Source organism: Macaca fascicularis, chromosome 9, assembly GCF_037993035.2.
Source record: "Macaca fascicularis isolate 582-1 chromosome 9, T2T-MFA8v1.1".
Classification (NCBI taxonomy): domain Eukaryota; kingdom Metazoa; phylum Chordata; class Mammalia; order Primates; family Cercopithecidae; genus Macaca; species Macaca fascicularis.
This window is the reverse complement of record NC_088383.1, coordinates 49497952-49508649: the sequence shown is the minus strand read 5'-3', so window position 1 is coordinate 49508649 and position 10698 is coordinate 49497952. Positions and strand designations below refer to the sequence as shown.

Sequence of the window (10698 nt, the reverse complement as noted above, 5' to 3'; positions counted from 1 at the left end):
GTAAGTAAACCTTTCTGTTAACAGTCTTGATTAGAGGATTTTAATTATGCTCAGAGATCATACATCTGTATCTTCTATTTCATTTGAAAAGTACCAGTTTTCAATGTCACACCCATAATGAGGCAGAGTCTAGCTCTGTCGCCCAGGCTGGAGTGCAGTGGCACGATCTCGGCTCACTGCAACCTCCAACTCCCAGGTTCAAGCAATTCCCTACCTCAGCCTCCAGAGTAGCTGGGATTACAGGCACACGCCACCACACCTGGTTATTTTTTGTATTTTTAGTAGAGATGGGGTTTCACCATCTTGGCCAGGCTGGTCTTGAACTCCTGACCTTGTGATCCACCCGCCTTGGTCTCCCAAAGTGCTGGGATTACAGGCATGAGCCAGTGTGCCCGGCCTTTTTTTTTTTTTTTTTTTTTTTTTTGAGACAGAGTCTCACTCTGTAGCCCAGGCTGGAGGGTAGTCGCCCAATCTTGGCTCACTGCAACCTCCGCCTCAAGTGATCCTCCCACCTCCGTCTCCTAAAGTACTAGGATTATAGGCATGAGCCACAACACCCAGTCAATATAACTTTATAATTCACAAAGAAACAAAACAATTTGTGTGACTCACTTTATAGCAAAATTTACTTTATTGTGGTGGTCTGGAACCAAATCCACAATATCTTTGAGGTATGGCTACACTTTCTAAGCATTTCCTGAGTCAGCCTACTTTTTCTCCATTTTTATTGTCATTATTCTATCCATTTTTTTGTTTTCTTGTTGTTGTTGTTTGGAAACAGGAAAGCGCTGTGTCACCCACGCTGGAGTGCAGTAGCACGATCATAGCTCACTGCAGCCTCCATCTCCTGTTTTCAAACTATCCTCCTGCCTCAGGCTCCTGAGTAGCTGAGACTACAGATGCACGCTACCACACCTGACTCTTTTTTTTTTTTTTTTTTTTTTTGAGACGGAGTCTGGCTCTGTCGCCCAGGCTGGAGTGCAGTGGCGCGATCTCGGCTCACTACAAGCTCCGCCTCCCGGGTTCACGCCATTCTCCTGCCTCAGCCTCCCTAGTAGCTGGGACTACAGGCGCCCCGCCACCATGCCTGGTTAATTTCTTGTATTTTTAGTAGAGACGGGGTTTCACCGTGTTAACCAGGATGGTCTCAATCTCCTGACCTCGTAATCCGCCCGCCTCTGCCTCCCAAAGTGCTGGGATTGCAGGCGTGAGCCACCGCGCCCGGCCTGGCTCATTTTTAAAAAGATGTTTGTAGAGATGGGGTCTCATCATGTTGCCCAAGCTGATCTGGAATTCCTGGCCTCAAACAATCCTCCTGCCTCTGATTCCTGAGTAGCTAGGATCAATCCATTGCTGAAGAGTACGTGGATGCTACTTTGCAGACTGTCAACCTGAATTTGTGTTTGCTTGACATTGTCTAATTATTGGTTTCAGTTTCAGTTTACCCACTTTTTGTCAGCAACATGCAGAAGAGACTGTGCCCTTTTTAGTGTATCCTATCAGGAAGCATCTCACATTGGTTTGTGCCATTACTGGTGCCGTGACTTTAAGCCACTTGGTTAAGGTGGAGTTGGCCATATTTCTCTGCTGCAAAATTACTGATTTTCCTCTTGTAATTAATAAGTGTGTGTGAGAAGATTCTTTGAGATGAGGTATATATGTCATTCTTCATCAAACTATAAGGTTTTTTTTTAAGTGAAAGAAAATGTATTAAGAAACTAAAGAAATAAAAGAATGGCTACTCCATAGGCAGAGCAGCTTCACTTTAAGTGTTTGACATTAACTGATTTTTGTCCAAATCAATAAGTACTGCGATGATTGAAAAATGATTATTACTAAATTTGTTTTCATTGTCTCAAGTTCTGCTGAACTCTGGATCCAGGCTGTGTCAATAGCGTAGTGTGGTGCCTCCTGTACCTGTCTCGACCTCCTACAGTCCTTTTTATTTATTTTATTTTTTATAATAGAGACAGGGTCTTACTATGCTGCCCAGACTGGTTTCAAACTCCTGGGCTCAAGCAAATCTTCCTGCCTCAGCCTCCCAAAGTGCTGAGATTACAATCGTGAGCCACCACACCCAGCTAAGTTCTTTACCATCTTCAGAAAGTTTAGCTTGCACTTTCAGCAGGATGGATTCCCAGAAAGACTCTGAGAGAGAGTTGGGGACTAAGTTGATAATATCAAATACACTGAACTTGACCGTGTTCACCATGCTCTGACTCTAGAGAAATGAGAGTGCTAGTGAGGTTGCTGTCATTTTGTGTATCTTCTGTACCTTGAAGTCCCTCAGAAATCTTGCCACTGGGCTTCTTGTTCTAAGGACACAACAGGTTCTCTTTTTCTGTGGAGATGAAATCTAGATCTTCGATTTTGGAACCAAATTTGGACTCTTGACTCTGAAGCACCAATTTCTTCAGCAAGTTGTTCTCTGGAATCAATCCCAGGGTATGGGTTTTCATAAATGCGTTGAAAAGAGTGTGTAATTGAGAGGTGCTATAGATGGTATGACACCGTCTGGCTTCTCTACGTTGAAACTCCACACCAGGTTGATCTTGCCCATGGCTCTGGCTTGAATCTAAAGTCAGGTTCTGGTCTTTTCTGGAATCTGTGCCTAGCTCTTCAATTCTGGGCGACAGAGCGAGACTCCGTCTCAAATAAAAGAAAGAAAGAAAGAAAGAAAAGGCTGGGCACGGTGGCTCATGCCTGTAATCCCAGCACTTTGGGAGACCAAGGTGGGTGGATCACAAGGTCAGGAGTTCAAGACCAGCCTGGCCAAGATGGTGAAACCCCATCTCTACTAAAAATACAAAAAAATAACCAGGTGTGGTGGTATGTGCCTGTAATCCCAGCTACTCTGGAGGCTGAGGTAGGGAATTGCTTGAACCTGGGAGTTGGAGGTTGCAGTGAGCCGAGATCGTGCCACTGCACTCCAGCCTGGGCGACAGAGCTAGACTCTGCCTCATTATGGGTGTTACATTGAAAACTGGTACTTTTCAAATGAAGTAGAAGAAGATACAGATGTATGATCTCTGAGCATAATTAAAATCCTCTAATCAAGACTGTTAACAGAAAGGTTTACTTACAAATGATAAATTTTTATTAAAAATTTTAAAAGACACTTACCTTTTAGACTAACCCACTGAAAAGTCCTAGAAGCATTAAACATGCATTCTGGACTCTTCTGTATTGATTTCTAAAGCAAGCTTTTGTTTGGTAGCATAACCTGGGTAAGGTTTCTGATTGAAGGTATTGATGAGGATTTTCAATTGATCTTCTGTGAATTTGGTGTGATTGCACCTATAATTTGTTGCTACCATCTTGTGTGAAAAGGTGTCTTTGGTCATGCTGGAAGAGATTCCTGGAGGCTGATCTGCTGTCTGGGAGACCACTGACAGCTCATTTTTAAAAAGAAAGATCGCATATAATACAACATAATTCACAAATCTAAAGCTTATGGTTTTCTGGATTTTGACAAATGAAAACACCTGTGCAACTTCAACCCTTACCAGGATATGGATGAGGGTTTCTACCCAAAAGCACCAGTATTTTAACAAACAGCTTTGCATTTTTTGAATTGTTCTGTGTCTGTGAGGGTTCCTTACTCCAAGTTTATGACAAATATATTCAGAAGGCATAATTTACAATTATCGTTTGGGTAAGTAGTTTCACCAATTATCTGATTATTTGCTGTGAATTTGAAGTATGTTGATTTTTATGCAGTTGTCTTCTGAGAAACACTGTGCCATTTTCCACGTGGAAATCACTTGCAGAATAAACAGAGATTATGAACGCACAGAGGTGGTTGTGATGGGCATGTCTACCTGTGGCTGCCATTTAAGTGGAAGGTGGAATCTGACTCTGGAGCATTGGCAGCCTGAGCTGGTGCTGGGCTCACGCTGACCCTAGGAGTGCTCTATGCATGCTTCACCTTATGAGGGGTGCGGCAGGAACAAAAATAGAAAAGTGTGCTCTACTTTCACATTACCAAAGGACAGAGGATACCACCAAGGAATTAGAAAACTGTTAAGTGAGAGTTTATTCTTCTTAATAGCCTTTCAAATAAGGAATTTGAAAACAAGATTCTACTCATCCCACACCAAAATGTAAACAGATATATTATTTTTTATATTCCCAGGATAATTTCAGTATTACTTAAGCATCACTATTGTCCTGAAATATCAAGTCAAGTGGAAAAATAAATGTGAATAATCCCACCACTAGCCTCCAGACTTGATGTTTATGTTATTTCCTTTTTACAATGACCTTTAAAAAGTTATAAATTAGAAATGTGGAAAGTAGAATGGTTTCATGCAAGAAATACTGAAATAAGATCCCTGTCTGGCCCCAAAATCTTAGACAAGTCATTCAGCCTTTCTAAGCATCAGTTCTCCCATCTGGAAAACATGGGCATTTATCTCTATGGAAGCTTCAAGCTCTAACTGTCAGTGAGTTTCTGAAACTTGCCCAGGAAGGAGCAGCCCTAGTCTGAGTGCATGCCACCCCTGTGCTTGCCTTTTGCTGCTTCTTATCCTTGAGGTAGCCTGTAGGCTCCTCCTCATTCATCTCCTGAGCCAGTGCTATCTGACAGCAGGGAATATGTTTCCAATTCTGGTCACATCTGAAAGAAATTTTTCCTAGAAGAAAGATTACATCCATGACCTGCAAAGCATTATGCTTCTCTCTGTATTCCAGATCTTTTTTGTTTTTTTTGTTTCTTTGTTTGTTTGTTTTTTGGAAACAGTTTCACTCTTGTCACCCAGCTAGAGTGCAATGGCACGATCTCAGCTCACTGTAAGCTCTGCCTCCTGGGTCCAAGTGATTCTCCTGCCTCAGCCTCCCTAGTAGCTGGGATTACAGGCGCCTGTCACCACACCCAGCTATTTTTTTGTATTTTTAGTAGATACGATGTTTCAACATTTTGGCCGGCCTGGTCTCAAACTGCTGACCTCAGGTGATCCACCCGCCTCAGCCTCCCAAAGTGCTGGGGTTACAAGCATGAGCCACCACACCTGGCACGATTATGTCTTTTTACATGAGAAAAATTTCTTGAGATCATAAGGAAAAAAATCCCTGAGCCAAAATAAATCAACCAAGAAGAAAAAGAAAGTGAAAAGTAAGAAAAATATGTATTTTAAAGAAAGTAAAGTGGACATAGTAATCACATTGACATCCGGGTATAGAACAAACTTCATCTCTAAAATTTATATTTAGCCAACCACTATTCTAAACAAGGTTGTGGTAGGAATACCTACCAACTATTCTGGGCCACATGTCACTTAAACGGGCAAAAAGTAAAGCAAAGTCATAATTGTGGTTTGATATTTTGGATATTCAATCTCATTTCAGTATTTGCATAGTCTCACATTTTGGAAAACAAAATTGTGGTGATTTCACTTGTCTCTTCATATCACGATTGTACTCAAAACTGAGAAACAAATGTAGACTAAAGAAGTAAACACTAAGCGGTGAGATCATGCAGGTTAAACAGATAGGCTTTCTCAGGGAAAAGTCACTTACCCATCATGTGCTGATATATTTTTGTGAGCTTATATGGTTCTAGTGTATTTACAACTTGACTAAATATAAGTGATTCACCATGTACTGTGGAATATAATTAAATTGACATTTCCTGGTACAGAATAAATTTGCATATGAGTGAAACAAATGGTGAAAATAAATAAAGTCTGAAGCTATATAATTCCACTGGTTACCAATTTATGTCTTCAGCTCTACACCAAAGCAAATATTACAACTCTGAACAAGCAAGCAGGAGAAGAATAGATTTGCTGTAACCTCAGATGTCAAAGAATGCATTTATCTCTGAAAACATTTGTATTTTTTTGTCACACCGTACTTTATTTAAAGGTGGCCACAGCATTAAAGTGTCAGTTAATTTTGTACAACCAGAAATGGAAAATGAGTCAGTCAAGGTGAAGCAGAAGTTTCTAACAAAGTCTAAGGCACAGTTCTATATAACTAATAATAAGGACACAATATTTGGCTTACTTAATTCCCAAACTGAGGTCACTAAAATTTAAGAATATCTACCAAAACTTAAGCGAAATCTCAAAGAGAAACTTTAAAAATAAAATTTTATTTTTGATCATTCAAAATGTTTCAATCAATATTCTGAGCCTAAATGTGTAGGTGAGTGCTTTCTCCATCTTTGCACATGTGAAGTGCACCTAAACCATAGTCCCATATTTCTCAAACACCATCACACCCATAGAACAGAAAGGAAAGGGCAGTTTCACCAGCTAGCCCCCACAAGCCACTCCCTGGGTCCTCCCCAGCACCTGCTAAATTTGGGAGGCCTGATTTCTGAGGGCTGGATAATGAACTGGCAAAATAAACGCAGCAGAATCGTAATCACAGACAAAGACCAACTCAGGTTCCAGTGCAGATAGACAGCTCATACCAGTGCTTTTGATGTTAGCTGCGGTTAAGGGGGCAGGAAAGGCTCCCGCTCTATGGTTGGTGGCCATGATCAGCTCAGCGCTGCCACCTCAGCAGGCTCCATCTCACCATGACCCTCCCAATCAGGCTGATGGTATCTCCTTATGCCAAGTGGAAGGAACTGCAATCAAATTCTGACATGACTTGCAAATCCTCCCGGGCCCTGGACTACTGGTTAGGCCACTAGTAGGGCTGTGGATCAACCAGTTAAACCCATTAATAACTGGCAACACAGCACGGCCTCCTTCTCAACAAATTACGATGCTAATTCCCGGATTCAGCCATCCATGCCCACAGTCTTTTGTCCTTACCTTTCAAAACACCTCCCCTGCTCCATGCTTTCTAGTCTTGAGGACTTGGCTTAAGCGTGCTTCTGAATTGCCGCTCCTTCTGGTTGACAATTCTTTTTTCTTCTTCTTTTTTTTTTTTTTTTTTGAGATGGAGTCTCACTCTTGTTGCCCAGGCTGGATTGTGGTGGCACCATCTCGGCTCACTACAACCTCCGCCTCCCGGATTCAAGCAATTCTCCTGCCTCAGCCTCCTGAGTAGCTGGGATTACAGGCGCCCACCACCACGCCTGGCTAATTTTTGTAGTTTTAGTAGAGATGGGGTTTCACCATGTTGACCAGGTTGGTGTCGACCTCCTGACCTCAACTGATCCACTGGCCTCAGCCACCCAAAGTGCTGGGATTACAGGCGTGAGCCACCGCGCCCGGCCGAAAATTTTTTTTTTTTATAATACCAAAATAATTAGCAATTATTTTATTTTATTTTTTATTTATTTATTTATTTATTTTTATTATTATTATACTTTAAGTTCTAGGGTACATGTGCATAACGTGCAGGTTTGTTACATATGTATACTTGTGCCATGTTGCTGTGCTGCACCCATCAACTCATCAGCACCCATCAACTCGTCATTTACATCAGGTATAATTCTACACTATTATCCAGTTGGGGCGGAGCGGGAGACACCATGGAGCCCACCTCTGCAGGAGGTAGGGCTTGGCAGAAGGCAGAGACCCCAACCAGGGTGAAGGTGCACTTTGGGTACCGAACTTTAGGGAAAGCGCTCCGGGTCAGGCGTCTCCTCCAGAGTGGTCAGTTGAAAATTAAAAAGGCCACCTTCAAAATAGTTTTTAAATCTATACATTTACCCGGACATAGACATTTTTCGAGACAGGGTCTTGCTCTGTCGCCCAGGCTGGTGTGCAGTGGTGCGGTCGCAAGCCATCTTCCTGCTTCAGCCTCCACAGGCCCACGCCACCACGCCCGGCTAATTTGGTTTTCTGTTTGTTTTATTTTCGTTTGTTTGTTTTGTAGGGATGGAGTCTGACTGTGTTGCCCAGGCTAGTCTTGAACCTCTTGGCTCAAAGGATACTCCCTCCTCGGCCTCGCCAGGTGCTGGGGATTCAGGCTTAGGCCTCCACGCCGGGCCCTATTAATTATTCTTAATTAAAACATTTAAAGGACTCAGTGTTTGGGGCCAGCGCGGCGTTTGCAGCGGCTGCTCCAGCCTCGGGGCCGCAGGTCACTGCACGGGCCCCGTGCCTACTGGCCAGGCAGTCCTGCGGGTCAGCTCAGGGGAATGCTCTGGAGAACCCTGAGCCCACCTCCTGCACTCCGCCCAACCTCGGGTGCCCAGGTCCAGCCTCCAATACACAGCTCCCAGCGCGGCCGCACCACACCTCCAGGCTGCTCCGGGCAAAGGCGCCGCCGGCGTGTCCAGCGCGGCCTCCTCCTCCAGGCTGCGCTTGTGAGTCAATGGATAAGAGCTTGGCTGACTGAGCAGCAGCCTAGGATATCGCTGAAGCCTCCTGCGGGGACTTCCACGGCTTGTCCCAGGAGCTTCCACAACAGCCTGGCATTGAGAGTAAAGTTATAATATTTTCCGCCAGTTTTTCCCAGCCCCGCCCCCAAGCGTCTGATCTTAAAGTCCCCGCATCACACTCCGGGGGGCGTCCCTGCAAGGGTGCCACGTTCCCGACACACGCCAGGGAATAAATCTCCGTCCCAGGAGAAGGGCGTGGCGAGGGGGGAAGCAACAACCACAGGACCCGTGACAGTGGCCAAGCCTTAGAGACCTCGCGTGCCTGCCAGGCGCCTGAGCCCACGCCGTCCACGCTTCCCCGCCCCGGCGGGAACCAGCTGTTCCCCCTGCATTTGCGAGGGCCCTGGGGTGACCCCCGCCGACGCCAGGCGTGGGCTCCAGAACCCCCTCCCAACCGCCCAGTCCCGGCAGCGCTGGGAGCCTGGCCCTGGCCTGACAATAAAGAAATCATCACGGACAGAAGGAAAGGGGCGCGAGGCTGGGAAGGCAGTGGCTTTAATCCGGGGTCCGCCCCCTTCAATTCTCCTGCGCAGCGGCCCCGAAAGTGGGGTGGGGACCGGGATTGAGGCTGAGCTCGCTTCTTCCTTGTTTTCCGGGTCTCGCGCCTCTGAAGCGAACTGGGCCTGGAGGGATGGTGGGGATCGAGAGAGCTGGGTTGGGGGCCTGACTGAGGGAAAGGTGGGGCCGGCCCCTGGGACCGGGTCGGAGAAGGATTACGAGGCGGAGCCGCTGCCTGTCCGCGCATCACCCGCTTGGTCCACCCAACCGCTCCGCGCTAGACTCGCGGCTGCGGAAGCGGCGGGCCGGGTGGTGATTACAACCCGGGGCGCTATCCCTTTCAAACCTGACCCCCTAACTCTGCTCAGTAACCGGATTTCCGGAAGCCACGACCTCGAAGCCCCCAGCGTTTCTCGATCGATGGTGGGGCGGGGGATCCTGGAAGCCTCGGAGCCGCAGCTCCTGCCTGCAGCACACGCCTCGGCCCCCAGGGAGCAGCGCAGCGAGGCGGAATACCCTCCCGCATCCGAAGCGTAGCGGGCAGGCCCCAGGCTGAGGACCTGCGACTCCGTGGGACTCCGTGAGACTCCGGTGCCCGCCCCTCTGCCCCTCCGCCGAGGCCCTGGAAGTCGGTTGAGTGCGGAGACCGCGACCGGAGGGGCGCAGAACGCTCCTCCGGGCGTCCTGGGCTCCAAGGACATAATTTTAAAACCACCGCGAAATCCGAGTCTCGCCGCCCGCCGGGGGTGGAGCGTGGCCGCCTAGCTGAGCCCCGTCTCAGGCTTTTGCGAAGCGAGGCCGCCTGGTGAGTTCCAGGGCTCTGTGGTACCCCAGCCGCCGATGCTCTCCGGTGTCTCTTGGCAGCGGCGGGAACGGAGCTGGGCGCCCAGACGGCGCCGGGGTAGTTTCTCTGTCCCCGCCCCGTGGCCGGAGCCGCAACCCTGCCCCTTCCTCACTGGGGCTGCGCCTTCCTTCCTCGCTGCCGGACTGCGCCGGGGCCCCCGGCCCCAGGCAACCCGGGCCGCAGCTGTCATGGAGAAGCCCGGCGCGCAAGTGGGGTGCCTGGCAACAGGCCCGGCCTCCTGGCGTCCTTCTTCTCGCCCACGACTGTGGCCAGCGCTGGCCTCTGCTTCCCGGACCCACGAACAAAGCTGGAGATTGCTGCTGCGGAGTCGGTCCTGGGACTTGCTCGCAGCCGTCGGGGCACAGAACGGCTGCCCGGGGTGTTCCCTCCTCCGGAGCGGTGGCTAGGGCTGGTGGGGCGTGTGCGACGCGGGACCCCGAGCCCGCCGCCAAGCATGGCAAGGACCAGCGCGAGCCTCTCCCCACTGCGGCCGGGGACGGCAGGCATGGGGTGGGAGCCGGCCCAGGACATCCAGGTGGGATCGGCCACCGCTCAGGCGCTGTCCCAGGTGAACGCGGCCAGGGGCAGGCTCAGCACTGCTCAGGCCGCTGGCTCAGTGAGCGCAGAGAGGGACCCCCGGTTTATGCCAAAAGCATGTTTCTCCAACCTCCTCCTTAAGCCCCTGTCTCATATGCGGGTTCCTGTCTCTCTCCAATAGTTCCTGGGTGCCTGGGAGCAGAGACTTGGCCCGTTCTCCCCAAGCTCAGCTGCAGGCTTCAGTGACCTGGGCAAAGTCTGGTTAACCCTGCCCACCTTTTGGGGAGGAAGACCAGTTGCTCCCCTAGCTTCCACTGTGGCACTAGGAGGCAAGGGTAGCCAAGCTGATCGCTGGTTTCATCTGCACCGCCCTCCCCCCCCACCCTCCGCACCTGCCACAGGTGATGAGATGGGCAGTGACAGGTGAATTGGCAGCCAGGCTGGAGTGGCATGGCTGGCTGCTCTGGGCACCATATTCCCTGCCTGTCACCACTCCTGGCTGCCCAAGTAGCAAAGCAAAGTTACAATGACA

General features: G+C 48.6%; 1 pseudogene; it reads right to left on the bottom strand.

The window, feature by feature from the left end:
• Positions 1-438: 438 nt before the first annotated feature.
• LOC102135501 (double homeobox protein A-like) lies at positions 439-6583 on the bottom strand (annotated as a pseudogene).
• Positions 6584-10698: the final 4115 nt, after the last annotated feature.